This window comes from Equus asinus, chromosome 5, assembly GCF_041296235.1.
Source record: "Equus asinus isolate D_3611 breed Donkey chromosome 5, EquAss-T2T_v2, whole genome shotgun sequence".
Classification (NCBI taxonomy): domain Eukaryota; kingdom Metazoa; phylum Chordata; class Mammalia; order Perissodactyla; family Equidae; genus Equus; species Equus asinus.
The window spans coordinates 31,234,451-31,260,230 of record NC_091794.1 but is presented as its reverse complement, the minus strand read 5'-3'; positions in this window follow the sequence as shown (position 1 = coordinate 31,260,230).

Genomic DNA, 25,780 nt, shown 5'->3' with positions numbered 1-25,780 from the left:
AGGCTTTTACAATAGTCCAGGAAGAAATGATTGAAGTGTTGGACTGGAGCAATGGAGATGATGGCAGGTGTTCATATCTGGGATAGACAGTGGAGGAATAAGTATAACTGGTAATAAATTAGCATGGAGTTTAAGTCTCTAAATTCATATTCAACTGGTCTATGTTGCACAGAATTTCCTGAATTTTAAAGAAGCAAAAATAATCTGTGATATTTTGAATAATGATTAGCACATGAAGTATTTAAAACAGTTAAAAACTAGAACTTCTCTGTTCAATGCACAATGGTTTTTAGTATCTAATTTTCCCTTAGGTATTAATAAAGTCATTTTATCCATAAAAGAACACTGACAATATAACACTTATACCAAACACAATTACTCATTTATGTGATTTATTCCTTATAACAGCTTCTCACTGTCTTAGTATGTCGTATATCTGCTTTTAAACTCGTTGAATCGGCAAGTTATTTTAGCAGAGATTTTAATTAAGGTATGTGTCATATATATGAATTTCTACACAATCAGGTCCTTATAAACACACAAGTGTTTAAGCAGTGATTTATTTCCTGTGTACATGAGACTTAGGTCATGGGTTTCTCTGTGCATGAGTATAACATAACCAAGCCATTTGATAGTAAACATGGCTAATACGTTTAAATAAAAGCCTATTCTCAATCTAGAAAAATGCCTATTTAGTTGAAATTATGTGAACAGTTTATATTTTCTGCTAAAGAGTGTTCAAACGCAAGCAGTGCTTGTATAATGAGATAGTCTACATTAAGCTTTAATAATGGCTTGCTGCATGATCATCACAAGGATAATGTGTGTAATTTATCACACCTGCCATTGAAGGAGCTCTAAGAATTTTGCAAACAACCCCTCATTAATCTATTCATTTAGCATCTTTTCTCTTGAAAGTTTCTAAAGCTATTTAAGAAATTATGCAGCAACTATGGGAAAGAGAAAGGTTTTAGTTTTGGGGCATTCAGTAAAAAGAAATAGAGTGAGATATAAGGTCTCAAAGATGATAAATTCCAAGTGAAACTATCTGGAGAACTGTCACAATCATATATGTGATAGATTCCTGTTTTGTTAAATCAGGAAATGCCCTAAAATATTTAGATCAGGTTCCTCATTTTAGAAGTTGAGCATCCCTGTCCAGTTCTGCTCTCCCTGGAGGTTTGAAGCACACTGAAAATGTGAGGGTCTGTTGCTCTAAATAAATCTTTGTGTTGCTCCAATGCTGTGTAATTATATATTCAAAGATTGTTTTCCATGGAACTCAAATTGATGCTGTGTTTATGCATAATATACTTGGTATTCTAAAATGTTATGAAATATTATTTATATTGTTTAATAATAAAGATAAAGTGTATCCTGAATATAGTAGTTAGGGTATACGTACTTGGTTGGCGTAAAATTTTAGGCTAGCTAGAATGTTAACAGACAACAAGTAATTGTTCCATAATCTTATGAGCTCTTCATGTATCTATTTACATCTTTAGATTATTGATTTTTTAAGCACTTACAGAACACTTTTATTTGGTAGATGTTACATGATTTTCCCAAAACTCTGACCCTTAATCAAAGATTTCTTCAAGAATAATAAATACCCTGAGAAAAATATTCTCAGGGTGAAGAGGGGAAGGAATGAATAGGCGGAGCACAGGGATATGCAGGGCAGTGAAAATAGTCTGCGTGATAGCATAATGATGGTGAAGGCGAGCAGAGCAGGCTTCCCAACATACGGCACTTCAGCATATTGATCATTCTGAATTAGAGTTACTTGAGAAACAGCCGGTGCAAAAAGGTCACTCTGACCCTCCTTTGTCCCCCTGAAAGCAGGAAATAAAACTCCCACGTGAAGCTATCCTCCCTGTCCAGGAGGGTGGAAGGCATCATTATTACCAGAGAGAGGGAATTTAGGGCCAAGAAGGCTGTGCAAACAAGCCTTGTTACTTGTTCAGTAATTTACTACCCCAAGCTCAAACTTCTTTGTCTTGTCAATTCTTCACCAATTTATTGTTTCTTTGTCTAAAAGTTATAAAAGCTGGCTGTCTTGGTCACTTCTTTGAGTCTCATATTTCTATGGGCCCCCATACACAGAAAATGAAATTTGTTTTTCTCCTGTTAATTTGTCTTATATCAATTTAATTATCGGGCCAGCCAAAGAACCTAGATGGGAAGAAGGAAAAAGTTGTTCTTCCCTTCAATGGATACATGTCATTGTACATCTGTCCAAACCCACAGAATGCACAACGTCGAGAGTGAATCATAATGTGAACTATGGACTTTGGGTGATTATGATGTATCAGTGTAGGTTCATTGATTGTTAACACCTGTACCACTTTGGTGGAGATATTGATAATGGGGGAGATTATGCATGTGTGCAGGCACGGTGTATATGGGAACCTCTGAACCTTCCTCTCAGTTTTTCTGTGACCCTTAAACTGATCTACAAAAATAAACTCTTAGGTACCTCGTCCTTCGGGCCCTGGTAGGTGGGGCACAGGGGATTCACCTCTAAGGCAGATCTTCAGAGAAGTGTCTAGATCACAGATGAGGTGATCCAGCACTTGGAGCATCTAGCTTTTGTGGACTTTGGCAGGAAAGAGGCCAAGGTGTATCTGGAGAAAGCCATCACCTTTGCCAACCTACTCCATGCTGTGGACATGAAGGGGTGGAGCCCATGGAGCCAGTATTGGGGGACAGATGTCTATTCTTGAGATCCAGCATGTGGTAGAAAGCAATTGTTCTCAGGACCTACTACAAACTTCCATTCAGCTATGGAGGAGTATTTTGTGCTCCCCGCACCCGGCTCCCGGTAATATCTCTTTGCCAAAGCTGGATGAACAAGAGCCCTTCTCACATGGCTGCGTAGCTACTCTGGGAAGGGTTACCCTGTGGACACATGGAAGTGTGACTATAGTATTTTGTTATTATGAACACTAATATTCCCACTTCCTTTGGTCACCTGAAAAAAATTGATGGTTAAATATTTTTTAGTAACTAACTCTTCTGAAGACAGAATTGAGAAAGATCTAGCCAAAACAAGGCAAAGAGTTTCTGATGCTAATGGAAGTAAAAGGTGTTTTCAGTTTCCAAGGAAATGGAGCAAGTGTTCACTGACAGGCTGTTCAGTATGCATGACGTTATTCCCCTTGATCTCCTCCCCAAAAGACTGTTTACCAAACTGCACTTAAGTGAATTTTTCTATTTGTGTAACTGTTAGACATTGCATCTGATCACTATGTGACAACCTGAGTTGTCTTTTTTAGTTGTTTCTGTCCGCCTGAGCAGACTTTTATCTATACCAAACACACTTGAATTTGTTCCTGGGTACCCACTTTATTCCAAGCAGAGGGCTGACTTCCTGCTAAGTTCTGAAGAGTGTTCAAAGCAGACTACACTTAGGAAGTCCTAACCTTGGGAACTCCTTAACCCCAGTTGACTTGTGTACATTAAATAAGTACAGCTTTTTATATGTCAATCATATGCCAATAAAGTGTTTTAAAAGATGTCTTAATTAAAAACAAGTTTAAAAATATAATCTGAGGATAAAAATGAATTAACATTCACTTTGATTTAAGAAAACACAGAAATTTAAAAAAGGTTACAGTGATAGTTTATATTACAAAGAATAATTCATATAACAAAAGGGTATTTCACTTCACAAAAACGTTCAATATAGGATTTGTATAGACATCACTTTAGATATCCTTGTTTAAACTGCATATTTTGTGTTGAAATATTATTGAAAGCTCGGATGATGAGAAATAGTTTATACTAGGAAAATATGTAGATTCTTCCTTAGAAGTAATACATTTGGATGGAGTTGAGAAGATGCAAAGTTTTGTGAGGGAGTAGCAGAGAGCAGATGCAGCCAATTAATTATGTAAATGTCAAATCAAACATCCATCTATAGGTGAAGTGGGTTAGGCAGAATAAAATGTCCTATTAATTAGAAAAGGACAGTCCCATTTGGAAGTGGCATATGTCGATATAGATGTCTTTCTAAATGAGTGGGATCAGACCATCTATTGGATTTAAAAATAATGTCCCTTAAACCTGTCTCAGGTTTAGCACACAGCATGCCATCCTTATTTTCTATGATATCAGAACCAACTGCAGAAGAAAGCTGACAAAATAACTCAAAACTTAAGTACTTCTTGGGACTGACTACAAGCCTGAGAATGTTTGATCCCCCAAAATATTAATTGTAAAAAGAATACTTGACAAACACCTGTGTGGTCATCACTCTGTTAAAGTTTACCCACATTATCATGATGCTATCAAAATATAATTTTTATCATGAAACACAACATTACAGATAGGGTTGAGTCCTCTGGGTGCTCCCCTTGGATTCTGTTGCCTTCCTTTTCAAAAGATACTAAATAGGCTCAATTTTGCATTTGTCAATACATTCATAGTTGCATCAGTTTACCTCCTATATTTGCTTTCATTGAGAATGAATTGTATTATCTTGTAAGCTTTCAGCTTTATATAAATGATACCATGCTATACACACTTTTTTGCAACTTGGTTTTTTGCTATGATCTTATGTTCTTTGAGATTCATGTTTGTCGATATAGATAAATATAGTTCATTCATTTAAATTGCCCTGTAGTAGATCACATTATGAATATATAATAATTTATTCATCCATTCACCTGTTGATGAACATTCAAATGTTTTTCTATCATAATGCAACAATGTTCCCTTTTGTTTATGTCTTTTTAATCACATGCATGTTTCTCTGGAAATTGTTTCATATCTTTAACTTTACTAGATATTGTCAAATTGATCTAAATATTTACCAGTATATGCTCCATCAAAAGAATGATCATTTGTTTGGTTTCATTTTGAACTACACATATTATTGTGAGGTTTTACATTTTTGCATGATATAGGTGAAATATTATTTTAAGTATAAATTAGCCTATTTTCTAGGAAGTATGAGCATCTTTCCACATTTCTTGACTAATTAGTTATCCTCTGATATGAACCTTAACCATATTCTCTTAGATTGTTTTCTTCTTTCTTATAGATTTCTAAGATATAAATGTATTCTGGATAAAATATAGAGTGGTAACAGAATCTAACAGACTTTGGGGAATAAATATATAGAAGTTTGCAAATCTTCAGTGATGAATATGATAAAGCCTTATTTAAATACTTTAACTAAGACCAAAACATATGGAAAGATATTTCTCTGTACTGTATGAAAGACTAAGCATCATAAAAATGGCAATTTTCTCCAGAGAAATCTATCAAGTCAATGTAGTTCCAATCAAAATCTAAACAGCACTTTTAAAAATGATACTTGATAATCTGATTCTAAAATTCATATTGAATGTGAAGAATCAAAAATAGCCAGGAACATTTTGCAGAAGAAAAACAAGCGGGAAGGTGTATCAGCCACCCCTCAGGCATCACCCCAGATCCTCTTGGCCTCCCAAGCTATTGTTCTAGCCACCCCTGGGGCATCTCACTGCCCTGTGTCCTCCAACCTGACCTCACCTCCGCTCATGGGCTTGCTGTGTCCTTCTTGCCTCCTGCTTCAGGGACTCCCTGTTCGTACCAAGTCAAGAGACTCTTCTCAGCCCCAACACGCAGACAACATGAAAGTGCATGAGAATAAATTCCTGATGAATAAATTCATTGCCTTTCTCCCCCCGCACGGACACTCTAAGACTCAATGTATACTGCTTATTTGAGGACCATCCTGCACATCCAGCAATCAGTAACACTTCAGGGCTCACCCTCCTTCTGGCTTCACTCCTCTTGTCCCTCACATCTCTCCCTCAGGTTGCACCCCCAATAAAGCTGCAGTATGCAAGCTTTCTACTTCAGGTTCTGTTTCTTGGGAAACCTAGAATAAGGCAGAGGACCTTGCCGCTAAGACAGTCAGGGTTATCATAAAGCTGTGGTTATTAAGATAATTTGACATTGGTGCAGGGATGACAAATAGACTAAAGGGACAGAGTAGAGTGACTCAAAACAAACTCACACATACAAAGAAGCTTAATAAATAGCATGGGAATGCCATAAATTACTGGGGAAAAGATGTACTATTCAACAAATTATGATGAAGCGGTTGTTTTCTATATGGAAAAAAAAATGCTTCATTGCACCCTGGAGAAAAGTCATTTTTTTAGCGGATAAAAGGCTTGAATAGGGAAAACAAATCTTTAGACTTCTATAGGAACACATAGGAAAATACAGAGAATATGACCTTCAAATATGGAACAATTCTCTTTATATATATAAAAAGTGCAAACTCTAAAAGAGAAGATTGATAACCTTGCCTAAATTAAAATAAACATTCTTGTTTTTCAAACAACGCTATAATAAAATGACAAGAAAAGCCAAAGACTGATAGAAGAAGATACGTATAAAATAAACAAAGGCCTAGTATCCAGATCCCATTTATCTTACAGGTGTCTTGTAGATATATCCAAGAAATGTATAAGAAAAAGAAAAACAGGGGCCGGCCCGGTGGCGCAGCGGTTATGTGTGCACGTTCTGCTTCGATGGCCAAGGGTTCACTGGTTCAGATCCCGGCTGCAGACGTATGCACTGCTTGTCAAGCTATGCTGTGGCAGGCATTCCACATATACAGTAGAGGAAGATGGGCACGGGTGTTAGCTCAGGGCCAGTCTTCCTCAGCAAAAAGAGGAGGATTAGTGGCAGATGTTAGCTCAGGGCTAATCTTCCCCCCCATTCCCCCCAAAAAGAAAGAAAAACAACCACCTAAGAGAAAAATAGTTAAGGATATGAATAATCATTTAACAGAAGAGGATAACTGAATCATCAATAACATATTAAAAGATGCAAATTCTAAAGAATGGTCCAGGATACAAAAGCTGTATGCTTGCAACTGGTATGAGAGTGTCTGTGTGGTTTCATTTCCGATTACACACATAGGTGCTAGATGTTTATTTTTTACATAATCTATGTGAAATTATTTCCTTTTAAGTAAGAAGCATTATTTAATTCTCATAAAGTTCTATAAAATAAGTATAATTAATACACTATTTCAGTGATATAGAGACAGGCCCAGAAAAATCAGGCAACTTGCCCAAATTCCTACAGCCAAAAAGGGTCAATGTCAAATTCTGAAATCAAGGAGTCTGCCTCTGCGCTCTGTCACTTTTTTTTAACCATTATGCTATCCTTGCTCTCTAAATGAACAGTGGCAAAACTGTTTCTTCTTTCCTACTAATCCTAGTACCTCTTATTTCTTTATCTTTTCCTAACAGGCTTGTGCAGACAACTGATACAAGGTTAATAGAAGCTCTAATATCAGGCATTCTTTTTCTCTTCCTAACTTTTAAGGAAAACTCACCTAACATGTCAGTTCATTACAGGGTTCAAGTTAAAACACACCAAGTGCTCAGAACAGTGCCCGGCATGCACTATGCACTCAATAATATAACCTGTGATAGCCAATATTACAATCCTGACTGCACCAGACTGTGAAGACAAATATGAATTTTATTTAAATTTATCATGATTAGTTATTTAGTTGGATTTATTTCCTATATCTTTATATTTGCTGTTTACCCAGATTTTTAAAGCATTTTCCCCATTCCTTTCTTACATTTGACTGGAATGATCATTGATTTATTTTCTTTTTGTCTATCCACAGCTTTTTGGAAATTACATGTTCTATATATTTATATAGATATAAAATATGTAGCATATATTTTAGAATCTTTACTTAAAATTTAACAAGCATATTTGATCTGATGAATTCTAAAATTATCAATATGTCTAACTTTATCCTATAATAAAAGACCTTAGTAGACTTTAAATCTGATTATCTCTACCATCTTAGGTGTTTTTTGTTGTCTTATATTTCATTTCAACTTATTTTTGTGTTTCCAAAATTAATCTACACACACACATTTGTTTAGATTTATTTACGTGTTTACCAGTTTCTTTTCTCAGAATTTTCTATTGATTTTCACTCTTTTCTTCTGAGATCAGTTTCCTTATTCCCAAAGAATTTTTTATTTTTTCGGTGAGGATTGGCGGAGTGGGTCACTTCTCCCTGACTCTATGGCAGTGACTTTGTCCTTTGTCAGATGTCTGTCTGTCTCTTTCTGAACTTCCACCTGTTATGCTATTTACTACTCCTGAAAATGTCACACAGTTATAGTTATTGTTGCTTTAACATGTTTTGCTATTATGTGGGGACTTTGCATGTGTGTGACATGTATACACAAATTTATATGTCATTATTATTCTTATTGGGTTATTTTCTCAGATACATTTTTTGGCTAATTTGTTTAATCTTGCTTGAATTTATACTTAATTAATACATTGAGTTGGCAAGAGTGATCATTTTCAAATTTTAATCTGCTTTTACGTTCATTAAAAAAAATACTTGCAGTTAAATTCATATAGATTCCAAATGATTCTTCTTGAGTTTATTCAAATATTTTATAAATTGGATTCTTAAGGTGAATTAAATTTTCCCCTTGTCTATTTATTCTTTGACTGCTTATGGCTAAGAAGTAAAGTTCTAAATTTCTGAATACTTATTTTGTGATTGGAAGCCTCTTAAAGTTTCTTCCCAGTTCTAATTGTTTTACCAGTTGATTCCATAGGCCTTTTATGCAAACAATCACCATTTGGAAATGATTATTTTGCCTTTTCTTTTTCAACATGTACACTTCTCCTTTTTAAAATCCTTGCATTATTGCCAGAACAATTTTGAGTAACTGCAGAGATAGTGGTTATATTTGACTTATTCCTGACTTTAAAGGAAACGTGGCTAGAAATTCATCATTAAGAATAATGTTGGGGCCAGTCCAGTGGCGTAGTGGTTAAGTCTGTGTGATCTGCTTTGGTGGGCCAGGGTTCACAGGTTCAGATCCTGGGGCAGACCTAGCATTGTGCATCAAGCCATGCTGTGGCGGCATCCCACATAAAATGGAGGAAGATTGGCACAGATGTTAGCTCAGGGCCAATCTTCCTCACAAAAAGCAAAGCAAAGAAAAATGTCGACTATAGGTTTGTGATACAAATTCACCTGAATTGTATTCTGGATATTTTTAATTTGACTTTTTAAAAAATATACACTTCGTAGAGTGTGGAGTAAGGCTCTAAAATATTTTTCTCACCAAATAATAGACTAATTATGCAAAAACAACTTATTAAATTCATGTTTCTACCATTGACTTGTGATGGATCTTTTATCATGTATTAGATTACTAAATGTACTAGTGTTTCTTTTTTTTCTTTTTTTTGAGGAAGATTAGACCTGAGCTAACATCTGCCACTAATCCTCCTCTTTTTTTGCTGAGGAAGACTGGCCCTGAGCTAACATCCATGCCCATCTTCCTCTACTTTATATGTGGGACGCCTATCACAGCATGGCTTGCCAAGTGGTGCCATGTCAGCACCCAGGATCCGAGCCGGCGAACCCCAGGCTGCTGAAGTGGACCGTGCATACTTAACCACTGCGCCACTGGGCCAGCCCCTAATTCTTGAGCATGTAATTCTTTAGTTCTTGTGTCACTCTGCTCTTGTGCTATACTGAGACTCGTTTAATCATATCTCTGAAATATGGGGCGCTTGAACAATAGTAACAACAATAAAATAATAATAATAATAAAATGACAGCTATCATTGAATAAGCATTACTTTGTCTAAGATTTTGAACTGTTTTATGTGCATCATCTCAAGTACTACTCAAAACCATCTTATTTATATGGTTATGCAGATAAGTAAAATGCAATTTAGCAATTTAAGTAATTTCTCAATAGTCATAAGGCTAGTAGCAGGAAGACTAGAATTCAAATATAAACCTGTTGAATTCAAGGTCAGATAGAATAGGTGATCAACCATCGCTATCCGTCACATGGTCGGTTATTTGAAACATAAAAGGTACTATAGAGCCTCACAAGTTTGTCTTGCCTATATCTATAAACCCATGCCAAGTGGTGGCAAATGCTGTAAGATTTCTTTTAATTTGATATGTTCATTAAGTGTATTTACAGCAGCATTCACATCTCACATATCTGTTTTTATCCAAACTTTTTAGAAACAAAGGTATTATTTTGTGTACAAAATACACACAGCAAGTATAGTAACAAGAACCAGACTGTTACCCAGGCATTTGCCTCTCCTCTGTCCATTGATAGGAATAAGTTTTCCATTTCTACACTGTGTGCTCTAGTCTGAGCCCTGTTAGTTTACTGTATAAAAGAAGGAGGCTAGATTAGATAATTTATGTATCTCTCTAACCTTATGCGTAGACAGCAACTTATAAAGGGAGAAGTAGCATAAAACATGGAAAGAAAAGAACTGCTGTCAAAAACTGATTCTGAATAAACTGGCTCTTTGGATGTAAAAAAATATTTTCTATTTTACACTGTACGCAACAGAAATTCCAGAGTAAAACCTTGAAAAGTAAGCCTTAATATTCGAGAAGAAAATATTTTCTATCATCTCAGTATAGAAAGGGATTTTTAAAAAGAGGAATTGGAAAGTATAAAGCGTAAAGAAAAAATGGTAGATTTGACTACATTAAAATTAAATATATAGCTATATGAATATATTAAAATACAAATATATAAAACATTAAAGTATATTAAAATACATGGAATACGAATACATAAAGTTATTAATAGATATTCATAACATCATGTGATAGATATATGTTATGAACATCTATTAGTAATAGATATTAATATTATACAAATGTATAACAAATTTAAAAATGTCAGAAATTGGGAGAATATACTAGTATCAGTAAATAAAAGATGAAAAAACCAACACAGAATGGGAGATATGTTTGGTAGTCTTTAAAAAATGACTATGATTTTCCACACAAATTTTTTTTTTAAATATCAAAGATAATAAACAGTTACTCTGTTTAGTAGAAATGAGGTTTCCTTTTGGGGTGATAAAAATGTTTTTGAACTAGATGGTTGTGGCACGGCATTGTGAATGCACTAAACATCACTGAATTGTTCACTTTAAAATGGTTAATTTTATGTCATATAAAATTTTCTTCAGTAAAAAAATTCAAAGATATTAGGTGAAGAAAGTGTTGCTAATTTGATCACTGAAACGATTATTCGAAGTTAGATTCTACTATAAAACGGAGAACAATTTGATTATAAGTTTAAATATAGGATATAATCATTTTAATGTACTAAATATGAAATGAAAATGGATGCTTCTAAAGTCCTGACAAGATCAAGGACAGAAAAAGTTAGAATATATCGTCTTTCATCAGACGTCTGGCACACTAAGCCAGAGCGGTGTTTGATCAAATATTATGCACACTGGAGAAAATGTTTGATTTCCCCAGAGTCAAGGTTAGATGACTACCAAAGTGGCTTAGTCATTCCCCGGGGCTGCATGTCCAAGGTACAAACATTGTTCCCATTTCCTTCTCTTTTACTTCTTTCACTTTCCTTTGATCACCCATTTACCCTAATCCCTAAACCATAGTTAACTACACAGATAATCCCAGGATCTCATTTCCCCCTCCTCTAGCCCACTCTCTGAGCCAGAGCTACATCAGATCAGGTTGTTCAGAAAGAGCTTCATTTAGAGGGTTGGGCTGGAAGCCCCACAACACAATGGTTAGAGCAGGTGCGCTTGGGCCACCCACTCCTTGGCTTCCAATCTCAGCTGATGAGAGACTGATGTGGGTTCCTGATGTCAATTATGTGACACTGGAGATGTGACTTAAATTCCATATACGTCGGTTGCCTGATTTGTATAATGATGATGATAATAGTACCTACCACCAAGGCTATTGTGATATCATAAAAAAGAGTTAGAAGAGCCCTTTGAACAGTGTTGTCACGTGGTAAGAGCACAGTAAATTTTAGCTACTGTTATGATCATCATCAAAAGTACGGTCTCAAAGCAAAGCCCCTTTCCTATCAAGGCACAAAATTCCGCTGCTATGAAGTCAAACACTTTCTGAAATATGAATGAGTGAAGTTTCAAGAGAAAAAACTGCACCACCACAAATCATACACACCCACACACACAGAGTAATTAATTGATTGTACGTGTGTGAGTATTTCATCGTATGCAATTGCGGGAGCTGGTTAAACGTACACATAAGGCTGCTGTCTTTGTGTCTAGTGCTGGAGGCTGAGGCAGGAAAGGGGAGTAAAGCAACAGTCATCTATTTGTTATACTGGGAAGTTTGGTGCAGGGGCCCCGTGTGCTGTGGCAGGTCATTTGCACGGCTGCTTGGGGGCAGGCTGCCCTTCTTAGTGTGGGACGGTAGCCGGACAACTGTTACTGCACTTCCTACCAGATTCTCCTTCAGTTTCTCTGATTTCTCTCCCAGGCTGTTTGCTAATCTAACAAAGGACAACCGTATCATTCAAGTTGGAGGGTTGAAGGTGGTGCAAGACTAGGATGGGTCTCAGCACTTCACGGAGCCAGTCCCTGCTCTTGGGTTTGTCCTCACTCTCACCACTTTATGTTCATCTTCCACTTCTAACTGCCTGTTGATTCACCAGGCCTTCCAAATCTCATGCAAACTCATTTTTCTGGCTCTCACTAATACATAACTCTTCAGTGAAGGGAATTCTTGGAAATGTAGTCCCAGCTTAGCTAAACTGAGAGAATACAAATCCATCACAGTCCACCCCTTGTCGAGTTCGCATCCATTTACATCTCTTTTAACCATACTGAACTTAAGTTCCAAATAAAGATAATAGCTAAACCATGCTTCCACCTAACATAACGCAACTATCCCTCACGAAATCAAAAACATGCAAACCCTCTCCCACCAACAGGCTACAAATTCCCTTAACCTATTTTGGGATGATGTTCATTTCTTCCAGCTGAGTCACGTTCTGCTTTTGATATTCTGAAATGTAAATACTGAGATATAAAATTAACTGCTATTAATATATTTTATCATAGATAGTAGGGAAGTGGGAGAGGTAAAGAGAAAAAATAGTTAACATATACACAAACCTATTCATATCAAAGTAAAGAAGAAATATGCGTGACTAATACGGTTCACATTTCTGCAACTGGTCACATAGTCATAACTGGTATTTATAACTACTTCTTCCACTACCCATTCTATGTTCCCTTTATCTTCAGTAAGGACCTGGTCATAATTACTTGCTGGATAGGATGTCTCCCACCTTTATTCTTGAAGAGTATGGACCATTAGCAGAACTGCCTGTATTGGGCCATTAAAACTTTTCCACTGACTTTAGTCACAGGATATGCATGTATGGAGAGCCATCCCAGCAGATCTTCCTGGATTATTATAGACATATTCCACCTTATCCCCATTGTGTAGTAGCGATATATAAAATCTTATATAGATGTATATAATCATATATATATAATTTTTATTATATATAATAAATATACGTACATACATTACATATATATGTATACACATACAATCAAATAAAGGACAAAAAGTTTAGCATAGGAATTTGACCTATGCCATTGTGGGAGCTGGTTAACTAGTCAATGTAAGGAGGTTATACACGGGGCAGGCAGCGTAGAAGGGAAGACAAATGTGAAGCTGGTGAGAACATGGACAAACTGGAACCCATGAATGCAAGCTGGAACCCATGAGGGCAAAGGGGAACCCACCTCAGCCTCTCGCCATCTCCAAGCATCCAATTTTGGTGCTGCAGGTATTCTGCAGGTCATGCCAATGCCCTTCAACCTGGACCTAAACATGCTCCTGGACGAGAAGTCACAGAAGCCAAAGGACGATCAGGGGAGCGACACTAACTAGGAACTCCTCATAGAAAAGAATTCTGAAAAATGTGCTTTCAGCTTACCTAAGTTGGTGCAATATGTATTCACCAAATATTCCAAGTCAGGGAAAAAAACATTCACCCTGGATTATAACTTAAGAGGTTTCTAATCTTCCAGAATTTACTCCCAGTGTTGCTTGTTTGTTTGTTTCCTAAAATCAGAGATGTACTCCCTGTTTTAAAGATGAAGAACATTCTCCTAGAAGTCAAAATTCTGCATTCTAGACTTAGTTTTGCAACTCAGTTAGTTCGTGACATTTAATGATTTGTTTAGCCACTGTAAGGCTCTGCTTCCCCACCTGTAATTGGGACAAGTGAATCCAGCCTCTCCTCATTCAATAATTTGTTGATATAAGTGAACGAAATAATGAAGGTTGAAATACTCTCCAACTTATAAGGAGTAATGTACAAGCAAGTAACATAATTATTAAATCTGTTTTTGCTTTTGTGAACAACAAAGACAGATGATGTCATCAGAACTGCAGAGAATATAATTGATCTTAATTCCTAGGTGGCCCCAGCCCAGGTCCTTACGACATTTTTCCAGCATTTCAACAAACTGCCTGCTCTACTTGTAAGGCATTTTCTGGCCATGTGGCCAGCAGTAGGAAACGAAATCCATTATAGCCCCATGTAGCTGGTTAGCTTGTTTGAACTGTCGTTTAGCTGGGCCTTCGGTGTCTTCCTAATGATCTCCCTGGAGCAAGGTTGCACGCAACCTGTCACCAAAGCAGCTGTTTGCAAAGATGCTATTTGCTTTTATTTTATGGATTAATATCCTTCCACACTTTAATGAAAAACATATAATGTATGTAAAAATCCCAGAAGAAAATGTAGGAGGTTAGCTCCTTAACATTGGTCTTGGCAATGATTTTTTGGATTTGACACCAAAAGCAAAACCAAAAAAAGCAGAAATAAACAAGTGGGACTACATGAAGCTACAAAGTTTCTGCACAGCCAAGGCAACAATCAACAAAATGAAAAGACAACCTATGGAGTCGGAGAAAATATTTGGAAATAATATATCTGATAAGGAGTTAATATCCAAACCATGTAAAGAATACACACATTCAAGAGCAAAAAATAAAATCCAATTAAAAAGTAGGCAGAGGAACTGAATAGACGTTTTTCCAATGAAGACATACAAATGGCCAACAGGTACATGAAAAGATGTTCAACATCACTAACCATCAGAGAAATGCAAATCAAAACCACGATGAAATATCACTTCACACTTGTTAGAATGGCTATCATCAAAAACACAAGAGAGAGGGGCTGGCCCCGTGGCCGAGTGGTTAAGTTCGCGCGTTCCGCTGCAGGCGGCCCAGTGTTTCGTTGGTTCGAATCCTGGGCGTGGACATGGCACTGTTCATCAAACCACGCTGAGGCAGCGTCCCACATGCCACAACTAGAAGGACCCACAACTAAGAATATACAACTATGTACTGGGGGGCTTTGGGGAGAAAAAGGAAAAATAACATCTTTTTTTAAAAAAAAAAAATAAAACCACAAGAGAGAAATAAGTATTGGTGAGGATGTGGAGAACCACCTTGTGCACTGCTGGTGGGAGTGTAAACTGGTACAGCCACTGTGGAAAACAGCATGGAGCTTCCTCAAAAAATTAAAAATAGAACCACTGTATGATCCAGCAATCTCACTTTGGGGTACATGTCCAAAAGAAATGAAAACAGGATGTCAAAGAGACATCTGCACTCCCATATTCGTTGCAGTATTATTCACAATAGCTAAGATATGGAAACAAACTGTCTGCCAATGGATGAATGGATAAAGAAAATGTGCAATGTACATATAGATGTATAGAAAGAGAGAGAGGGAGGGAGAAATATTATTTATCCATGAGAAAGAAGGAAATATTGCCATTTCAGACAACCTGGACAGACCTTGAGGGCATTATACAAGTGAAATAAGCCAGAGAAAGACAAATACTGCATTGTGTCACTGATATGTGGAATCTAAAAAATAAAAGTCAAACTCATAGAAACAGAGAGTAGAAAAGTGGGTTACCAGGGGCTGGGGGGGGGGGGCGGGCTGAGGGAAATAGAAGGGGGTTGGTAAAATTTACACACCTTCACCAAAAGATGAATAAGGTCTAAAGATCTAATACATAACATGATGACCACAGTTGATAGCACTGTACTGTGTAATTGAAATTTACTAAGAGAGTAGAACTTAAATGTTCTCACCAAAAAGGAAAAAAAAATAGGTGTGTGAGGTCATGGATGTAATTAACTAGATTGGGGAATCCTTTCACAAGTTTGAAAACATGCATATACCCACACACACACACACACACACACACACACACAACATATAGGGCAGTAGGCCAAGCACTGTGGATGAAGTTTGGGGTGGGGGTGATTGTTGAAATGAGAAGAAATGAAGAGGGACAAATAATTTTCTGCTGATAAAAAACTCAGAGTCTAGGCGCCAGCCCAATGGTGCAGCGGTTAAGTTTGCATGTTTCACTTTAGCAGGTCGGGGTCCACTGGTTCGGATCCCGGATGTGGATCTATGCAAGGCTTGTCAAGCCATCCTGTGGCAGGTGTCCCACATGTAAAGTAGAGGAAGATGGGCACAGATGTTAGCTTGGGGTCAGTCTTCCTCAGCAAAAAGAGGAGGATTGGTGGCAGATGTTAGCTCTGGGCTGATTTTCCTCAAAAAAACACAAAAAAACAAAAAACACTCAGACTCTAGTAAGAAATAGACAAATGAGATAAGAGGGAGAAATTGCTATGTGAGTCAAAAGAATGGGGATTTGATGTCAGGGCAATTAGGATGAATGACATTATGAAGAAAGATATGTGTCACCTGGATCTTGAAGAATGTTCAGAATTTCATTAAGTAGAGGTAGGATATGTTTGTGTTGGAGATATGACATAGGGCAGAGGGAAGAGAAAAGATCATGTCTGGAAGAAACACGACATGAGAATGATGAACATGGACCAGGATAATTAAGAACACGGTTTGTGTATGTTCCAGACAGCGGAGGACCGTAAATGCCCACAGACTCAGTTAGAACTTCTCCAGTGAGCCAAAGTGAGTCATGTCAACAGGGCTAGTGATACAATCAGAGCAGTGCTTAGAGGATTGTTCTCTTAGCCACAAGGTGAAAGACCAAAGTCTGGGAAAACACTTGGCTTGAATTAGCGCCTGTATGGGGAAAAGTCTCATGGAGGGTGGAGATTGTGGTCCAAAAAGGAATGAACGTAAGATGCAGGCAACAAAGAATAAAATAAAGACATTGTGTTGCATCGGAGCTCTGTCCTTTTTAAATCATTACGCGTTCCTGTCTGAAGTGAGATATATTCCTTTGACAAAAAAAAGTTGAGTCAGGATTATTCGGTGCAACAGCATCTTTTTGAAATGTTATTGCTGAAAAAATATTAAAGACAACCATGGAAGCATTAGGGTTCTGTAAATCCACCACAAGCCTTATCCTCATCATTTTGGCTCTGAACGATTGGCATTTGGAAGATCACTCCATGATGCAGAACTAATGAGTGAACACAACTCTGCTCTGGGAATGGCTTCATGTGATCCACAGGTGAGCTGAGCGTCCGCTCACGTCTATGGCCAACAGTAAAATTACGGCATATTTGAAAGTCAAATGATTCACAATGTCTCCTCCCCAAACACAACTGAACCACCATCCAAAACTGTGCTCACTGACATGCACCATCACCCATGTTTTTGTATCTGACACCAAATTAATGCAGCACAAAAACTGGCCAGAGGCCAGCCTCCCATCTTACACTCATCACTTGCTTCTCCCATTTCATCTCTATCCTTATGATTTCCCAGTCATCCCTTGCTGTTTTAATTATGCATGCTTCCGTAATTTGCACATGCCACATGCTTTTCTCTCTGCTTAGAGAACTGTAATCCCCTACTCAATCTGTGTGAATTATTATTATTCTTTCTCAGGAACTCAGGGTCATTGCCATTTATTCTAGGACATCTCTGACTCAGTCAAAATCTCTTAAGAAATATTTAGAGGGTTATTCATGCCTTTATCTGCTAAGACTGTACCATGTGCATACTTCTAGTGTTATACTTAATCACACATTGAATTATAATTATCAATTCATATATATCTCGCAGAAGTATACACTCTTCCATAGTCCGCATTTTGTGCAATAAGCTATCTCCAGCCGTATTTTATTGCCCTACTCTTGGTTACCCCAAACCTTATCTTTTACCTGTTTCTAACTCATAGTGTTTTACAGTGTATAACTTTTTGTAGATTACTTTAAATCATTTTTAGTGCAAGATGAGGTATATATAAATGAATAAATGGGTGAATAAACAAAAAAATAATCTCTCCTATTGTTCTGTTCAATTCTTGAGGCAATCACTGAATTCTGGTGACCTTTGATGTCTCAGAAGGTAGCAGAATAGATGGCATATGGCAAGTGCTCAATCCAGTTTGGTTCAAAGATCAAGCCATAACCTTTTTTTCAGAGCTACTTTTGGACACTTTGAAACTAATAAATTGGCATTTGTACCTTAACTGATATATTTTATTGAAAGAAAATGCACATGCTTTTAAATGTGAATAAAATGTTATTCTGGTTATGTAGATAAATAAGAATATAATTCAAGTGTTCTTCTTGGTATCATCAAATAGACCAACTTCAGGTATTCTGCATAATAGGTATATTGTAAATCTCCCTGCTAGAAAAAAAGGGTAAAAAATAAGAGAGGTGTTTTATGCTAATGTACACTGTCTACCTCCTGCCTTAAAAATCACTTCTTTGCATCCTGCTGATCTCATGACTCCATTCTATTGCCAGTAAAAGAAAAAAAAACTTTAAAGTTGATTTTAAAAGTACACATGTATTTGAAATTAATGGAACACTGGAGTTAGATAAAGGGTGTTGTTGTTTGGTTGGTTGGTTTTTAATTAACTACTTGGCTTAACTAGGTTGTATTGTTTGTTTCTTATAACTGGTTACCTGTGCAAATATATGTGATGGACTTAAGACTATACATACCTGTACAAATGTGTAGTGAAACTTTAAGAAAGGTGGTAGAATGAATATTCTTCATGATGGTGTAATCACATCGTGCATAGTTTTAAATAAAACAATCCTTCTTAAGGGACCCGTATTTATTTAATTAATTAATTCAACAAATAATTATTGAGAACCAGCTTTGTGCCAGGCCCCTGTCTTTGGCTCTGAGGATAGAGCAGTGAACAAAACAGGTGAAATTTCTGCCCTCATTTAATTAGTGTTTTAAGTAGATGATCTATGAATAAATGTGTGACGCATCTGTGGGTAACACTCATATGATGACAAACAAATCAATATAAAGGAGTGAAGTGAATTGATAGATCAGTCGGTCAAAAAAAAATATCTCTGAAGAGCTAAGACAAGAGCAGAGGAACATCTGGGGAAAGAGCTTTCCTGGCAAAGGCAACAGTGTATGCAAAGGCTTTTGTATTGTTTTGTGACAGATCAATGCAAAGTACCTCAACTCACTTGAACGGTAAGAATTGTTGAAAGAATTGGTACTCACAGACAGTCTCCTCAAGTCATTAGAATCTTAATGTTTTGATCATGGAAGAGCCCCTACTTTTTACTGTTTTTTGATGGTATTTTTTGTAAGGAAGATTGGCCCAGAGCTAACATCTGTTGCCCGTCTTCCTCTTTTTGCTTGAGGAAGGTTGTCACTGGGCTATCATTTGTGCCCATCTTCTCTATTTTATGTAGGATGCCACCACAGCATGCCTTGACGTGCCATGCTAGGTCTGCGTCCAGGATCCAAACCTGTGAACGCTGGGCCGTCTGAAGCAGAGCGCACAAACTCAACCACTATGGCACCGGGCCAGCCCCTGTCTTGTTTTGTTGTTGTTCTAAAAGTCCCCAAAGGGATGTTTGTTAAGACCAATAATATTATATTGTTAATAAGAGTTTTGAAAATATTAAACCTCCCTTTTGGCATCTTGCTTACTTATTGTTAGTTGCCATCATCTTAAACAATATAACAACCGAAAGCAAAAGTGTAGATAGAGTGAAATAATAGAGTATAAGACATTTGAATGCAATATGATAAGGGAATTAATGTTGGCCCAGAACGCTGATTATTTGAAAGTCCTGAATGAGCAAATATTTTCATAAGGAAAGGTGAACCCAGTTAGCAGAAGTCAGGCCACTGACTGTAGATCAGAACCAACGCCCTGTCTACCTCCAAACTCCAGCAAAACTCATCTGTAATTATTGATTTTAAAGGAGTCACTGCTGAATAATGTTTCTTTATTTATGATGGTGACTATGAAGTTAAAATAGAGAAATTGAAAGTTGCTTCTTCAATGGAAAAATATGCAGGATTGAAACAAAAAAAATGGTCACAGGGGCTGGCCCAGTGGCATAGTGATTGAGTTTGTGGGCTCTGCTTTGGCAGCCTGGGGTTCCTGTGTTCTGATCCTGGGTATGGACATACATACTACTCATCAAGCTATGCTGCGATGGTGACATACATACCAACAAAAAAAAATAGAGGAAGATTGGCATAGATGGTAGGTGAGCAACAATCTTCCTCAAGCAAAAAGAGGAAGATTGGCAACAGATGTTAGCTCAGGGCCAATCTTTCTCACCAACAACAACCAAAAAAAATGGTCACAGTATTAGGACAGAGTGGAAACAAAATCATTTCAGAGATTGATGACATATCTTTACAGTCTTGAAATATCTGTCTTATTCATTAAATTTATATTTTGATCAACCACTTAGGCTGGCGACATATTAAAGTCTATTAACCTTCGTTATTTTGTCCTCTAAGTAACTTTGGATAGTGCAAGAACAACTTTAAAATTGAACGGATTTCTTTCTGCACTGTAAAATATGCTGTTTGACCTTTTATGTTTTTAACAGAAATGCTTAGTTATTCTAAAAGTGGTTTGATATGCCATTATATTGGCCATAAAATATTTCTTCCTGTAATGTCCCTTTTGCCCTTTCTTTCACCATTAGCATATATTTTATACTTTCAGTTCAATGCCTGAGATCACTTCCATGGAGAGAAACTCCTAGATCATTTGTAAAATTGAAATACTATACCCAGGACAAATTCATTGATAAGAAAAACATTTAAAAATTTGAAACATCTTTTTATTGATCTTCTCTAGGCTCAAGATACAGATATAAATAATGGGGACGATAGGGTGGGAAAGGTGTTAGAGGCAGAGGGAAAACCTTGCTAAAGGGCTATTGGATGCAGAGAACAGTGAGAAGAGAGCTGAATCTGGCAGGCACAGCAGGGCTGCAGGAGCCTAAGAGAGCCAGGGGACAGAGGGGGCGAGGGACAGCACAGGCAGCCGTGCTTTCGGACACTGTGAACCTTCTGCTGTGTCTCACCAACCTAATATTGGCATGGCGTCATATTGCCTTGAGAAATAATTTTAAGTGTTCACTTTATGAGAAAGCGAGCAGTTGTTCCCTGCCTCCTCTCTGGCTACATTAGCAGCTACTTCTGGAAGCAGGAGATCAAATTATGGGCCTTGAAAGCTGGCTATCAAATGTTATGACAGGCAAGAAGATAGGTTTCCTAACTACTCCAAGAAATAAATGCTGAAGGCTTGAATGAAGGCAAACAGGAAGAAAAATTAACACTGAAAAGTCCTGAGTACCTACAGACAAAGGCTTTAGAACAAGGATCAGAAACTCAAGATTCTACTGGGGACAGTAAGGTCACATGTATCATGATACTGGCCAAGTGAGCTGCAGAGCACATATCTCATCGAAAGCTTCAGGAGATGGTTCTGTACAGAGACAGGAAGCCTGCCAACCAGGTTTTATGTAAAAACTCCCATTTATTGAAATAATTAATTTTACATTTAGTACAAGTATAATTTTTATTTCTTTTGAACATGGTATTTTTTCAGCTTTATTGAAATACTCTTCGTGTACACAAAATTGTCCCTTGTTAATGTATACATGTTGATGAGTATGGACGTATGCATTCACTCATGATACCATCACCACAGTCAAGGTAATAAACATCTCCATTGCCTCTAAAAGATTTATGTCCTCTTGTTTGTTGTTGTTGTTGTTGTTCTTTTTTGTTAAGGACGCTGAAGATGAGATCTACAGGATGTTAAGTGCACAACGCTGCATTGTTAACCGCACGCACTATATTTTATGGCAGATCATTAGAACTTACTCATCTTGTATAACGATAGCTTTATACCCATTGAACAACTTTCCATTTCCTTCCTCCCCCATTCCCTGGCAACCACCATTCTATTCTCTGCTTCTCTGAGTCTGACTATTTTAGATACCTCATATAAGTGGAATCATGAAGCATTTGTCTTTCTGTGACTGACCTATTTAATAGCATAATTTCTTACAGATCGATCCGTACAGTCACAAATGATAGGATTTCCTTCCTTTTTAAGACTGAGTAATATCCCGTTGTATGTATAGACCACATTTTCTTTATCCATTCCTCTGTTGATGGACTTTAAGGTTGTTTTCATATTTTAGCTATTTTGAGCAGTGCCACAATGAACGTGAGATACCAAGTTTTGACAAGGATGTGGAGAAAGTGGAACCCTTGTGTACCATTGGTAGGAAATTTAAAATGGTGCAGCCATTATGGAGGTTCCTCAAAAAATTAAAAAACTAGGACTTCTTTATGATCCAGCAATCCCACTCCTGGGTATACATCCAAAAGAATTAAAATCAAGGTCTCAAAATAGATATCTGCACTCCCACGTTCAAGAACTCCCAAGTTTTTAAAATGTTGCCATTTAACCCAAATCAGTTTAAAATATTATGCAGCCAAAATAAAATACATCTGATAGTCACATGTAATGATGTTTTTGACTTCTGAATCAGAGCCATACGGAAACAACCCAATTGCAATGCTGTGTGTAAATGTGAACTGACAGTTGATCTGAGTTGTGCAAGACAAACATAAAGATTACTCAAGAAAGCACTTGAACACATTCCAGTATTTGTACTGACTGGAAGTTAAAATAGTCTGCAATTAATCTAATGGGTGCCTTAGATTAATTCAATTCAGAATGTTTGTCTTGAAGAGCATCTGTTTCTATCTATGGGCAGATTTTGCATGGCGAAGATATATTTATATATATATGTATCTTATGAGTAGACACATGTAAGAATAAATAAATACAATTCTACCATTATTTATATGCGAATATAGTATTAATAATATAAATAATAATACAATAACTAACAATGATGGAACTAAATTGTGTGTGTGTGTATGTGTGTTAGGAGTATTGAATTTGAAGTTAGGATGCCTGAGGTGGAGTCGCTTAACAGCTATGGAACATTAAGCAAGTTACTTCACTTGCTTAATCCTGAATATTCTCCTCAGTGAATAGGGCAATAACCCCTACTATTGCCTAGCAGGATTACTATAATAAGGATCAAATAATATTACAGGTGAGAGTGTTGTGTCAAATCATAATGTTTTAAATAAGCCTCAACATTTGGTAAATTTGCTTTTGTTGCTCAGACAACGTATTCTTGAAACAAAGAAGAAAATATAAGACCTGTGACAGTTGGCATAATTTACCAGTCACGTAGCTACAAACCACAGCATGTAGGACACTTCAATATGACTTAACCCCACCAACTTATCATTGTGAAAGTTAGCTGTCTGTGTTTGCTAACAATATCTATCAGTACTGTTTGCTACTGAAATTAATAAACTAGCAGGAGAAATCACTGATAGGGGCTTAGAACACTTTCTTCTTAAGCGATTCAGAAAGAATCTCCTGCAAATCAGCCATCCTTTCTGTGGGATTCTTAAGCATAAAAATCAGCCTGCAGTGACACAATATCACACAATTATCCTAGTTGAGTAACTTCTTTCCAAAAGCATAATAAGGAGAAACTCAGCATGAGTTTATATAATACTCATTATTCAAGGGTGTCAACATGGTCAGCCAACTCCAGAATATAATAATAGCAACAGAGAGGAAGCCCTACTAGCCTTGGGCATCATGGGAATTTGTCCCTCCATCCCTCATAACTCACTGAGTGGGACACCATAATAATACTTAGAGTTTTATCCAAGGCTGAATAACTAATTCGTATTGATATGAGATTAGTCCTCAATATGAAGTAAGTTTGTATTTGCAAATTTTATCTTTTCACATTAGTAAGGATTAAGATGGAATTACCAGTTGGAGGAAGGTGAGAAAACTGTATATTTAATTCCAGTAAGACTACCTTTAAACTGTCCTGTCACCTTGGACAATTTAACCTCCATTTCCTCGTTTTAGTGTTGTCATATATAAAATTAGAGGGTTGAATTAGGTGATCTCTAAGGTCCCATGAAGTTGGAATATTCTATTATTTCTATGGGTTCACCAGATACTTCACTTTGGAATTGACCAAAAATTGATATCAAGTGCATACCAGAGCCAGGAATATAGTAAGTAATGAATAAATATTTATCATTGTTATTTCACTTTGGCTCATTGTTTTCTTTCTCTCAAACATTCTGAAATGATCATTGCTTTAAATACTTTTATATCATTTCTCTTAGGTAAGATGTTATTAAAGGTTAGAATTAAATTTGCTCAGTCACTTTTCTGAATTAGGAAGGAGAAAAATAGTGTACATATTTTTGGTTGTGTTTCATCTAGCCTTGGAAATATTTTGTGTATAAATTTCAAGAAGAAAATAACCTTCAGAACCTTGAATGCATATGTGAAAGCATATCTCTGCAGAACTATTTAAAGAAATTTTCAGATGCCAAGACCCTTACAAAGCAACAAGCCCATGTTCTCGCCTTTGTAGAAATAACAATACTCAAGATCACAGAGTTAGGTAATAGCTCATGACAGAATCAGCAAGTGATACGACTTCTGATTTAATGTGGAATTTATTCATAAACAGTGTCTTGCAGGTGGACATAGTTTGAAAATAACAAATGCCTTATTGATTTATGATCTATTTCTATATGTGGGAAAATTGACATCTTGTCAAACAAATGTCATAGTAATGATGTTACTCTAAAGAACTAAAATCTGTATGGTTACATTGTTCTACACATTTCAAAAAGATTTAAGAAGTTAAGTTTAAAATTCTACCTACATGCATAGTCAAGATTGCTTGTCAACCACGATTATTTATTGAATACAGTTTTGAAATAGTCTGGTGGTGAGAGGGGTGTGAAATGCAAAACAAATCCTGCCCCTCTCATGTGCCCGGGAGGACAAAGTGATGCACATGCATGTGTGGTCACACACACACCTCACAAATGTCACAAAACAACTACAAATGGCTAAACTGCATGAAACTAACAATTCATACAGTAAGAGGTTAGAACAGAGAAATGTTAGTGAAAGTTAACTAGTGGGGAGCTCTCCTTTAACAGGTGGGACTTGAGCTAAAGCACGAAAGATGGCTAGGATTTGGATAGGCAGAAAAGAGAGTGGAAGGTCATTCTCAGGAAATATAAGGAGAATATTCTCAGACTATTTGGAGCCCAGTCTGAGCAATTTGTGGGGAAGAAGAGGAACTGTCAAGAAAATTGTTTCTACCTTTGATCACAGAGTGTAACAAATACATTGAACAATAAGGAGGTGTCAAAGGGACATTCATACTGGGTAAAGAGCTTCATCCAATAAATAATATGGAATTGGGAGTATGGGAATAATCCATTAAAGATAAAATATGGCAATGCCATGAAGGATGGGCTAACTCTGAAAAAAAGCTAGAGAGTAGGAGAACAATTAGGAAGGTTTTCACGAAATTTCCGTACAAAGTGAAAATGGTTCAAAATGAGACTAGAAAAATGAATGAATGTAGCATTTTAAGAGAAACACTGCTGGCATTTGATTGCAGAACTGCTGTAAAGGGTAAAATAGAGAAAACCACCCAAGTTTATTCCAAGATAAAGAGAGACTGAGGAAAAGCCATACTGCGGAGATAAAGTCTTCAGGAAGAAAAGGCAATTCATCACGGGTATTGGAACAGGACAGATGAAAAGGT